The following is a 1,612-nucleotide window of genomic DNA, read 5'->3' as shown; positions in this document are numbered from 1 at the left end:
CACTGTCCAGCCCCTTTTTTGAATCTGGTACCATGAAATTACCCAGGGCAAAAAGAAAGAAAAAAAATTAAAGGAAAACGGTAATATAAATGTCTGACATGACCAGGCTGATTAGCTCCAGAACAAAACGGCTGAAATGACATTTTTAGAGAAGAAACTTAATTCCTCTCCTCCCCCCGACCTCACCAATATTGAATGGAAGCAAAAAAAATTCAGTTTCCTTAGGAGGAGTCAGAAACCTATTTTTATAAATAAGCATCTGGAACCAGCACATGGTATGGTGCTTAAGGCACTAGACTCCCACATGGCAGACCGCAGTTCGAGTCCCGGCTTGCTTTCTCACTTTCCCTCACTCTCTCTCTCTCTCTCTGTCTCTCTGGTGAGTGCACATGCCTTAGAGGAAGTTTTCTCAAATAACAACAACAGTAATAAAACTAAATAAATAATTATTTCAATTTTTTAAATAAGCAGGGACAAATGATATAATAAAACTATTTTTTGTCAATTGTCTCAAAAATACTCTAAATTTTATAAAGTCTTTAGAAAACAATAGTCCATGGGCCTAGCCATGGTGGTGCAGGCAATAGTTCACTGCCGTGTGATACTGGAGCCACGTGGGAGGCCCGCGCTCTGATCCCAGCCTGACCTGGACATGCACCTGTACGTGCCCGCAGTCCTGGCTGGTTGGGAGACTGCAGAAAGGATCGTGGTGTGGTCCTTTCAAGAGTACCTGGCTCTCTTTCTCTTTCATGAAAGAAACAAATCAAATATAAATAAACTGAAAAGGCCCAGTACTGTTGCCTAGTGTTTAAGGAAGCTGGATCCCACGGCTGGCAGGTGGCATGCTGGTTGGGGGCACTGGACTCCCACTAGGCTGACCTGGTTTGAGTCCCAGACCTGGTGGCTGGCACGCTCTCTCTCTCTCTCTCTGTCTCACTCTGGTCAAATTAAAAATAACAATAATGATAAATAAAATAAAGAAAATCCATTATTTTTGTTAAAAAAAAAAAGGGGGAGCTGGATTCCACATGGCCAACCACAGTTCAGAACCCTGCCCTGGTGGCTGGAAACACAGCAGGCTTGTGTGCATATGTGCTCAAAAGCTTGACAGCATGGAGCAATGGGCGAGAAGGGATTGCAGCCTGACCACACTCCATGGGGGGGAGGGGGGCACTTTCTCTCTTTGTCTCTGACAAATGCACACGCCCTCTGGCAGCTACAAACAAAAACAAAACAAAACAAAACACAATCTTCAGGTTCCCTCCCCGCCAAGCCCTGAGCCACCGCCCTGAAATAAAGATACAGAAACCTCATGCTCATCCCAGGAATGCAGTGACGGATGGTGAGAACGTTTTATCTGAGAGAGAGGCAGGCAGCGTGGCAGGCAGCAACAGCCCTTCCAAGGTGGCTATTAAGGATATTGGTTTTGCTTCATTGTTTACAGGAAGCATTTACTGCGAAGGCCAGCCAGCGTCCCTAACCAAAGAAATACAAACCGAGAGCCCAGACCTCCGTGTCATTTCCCAGGAAATGGAGGGAGGCTCAGGCCAGTTCATGGAGGGGCTGCCCCACAGGGCAGATGCCACCAGGGCAGGGCCCTTGTCCTCCCCCC

The sequence above is a fragment of the Tupaia chinensis genome, unplaced genomic scaffold, assembly GCF_000334495.1.
Source record: "Tupaia chinensis unplaced genomic scaffold, TupChi_1.0 Scaffold144017_1, whole genome shotgun sequence".
Taxonomy (NCBI): Eukaryota; Metazoa; Chordata; class Mammalia; order Scandentia; family Tupaiidae; genus Tupaia; species Tupaia belangeri.
This window is presented reverse-complemented; position numbering follows the sequence as displayed.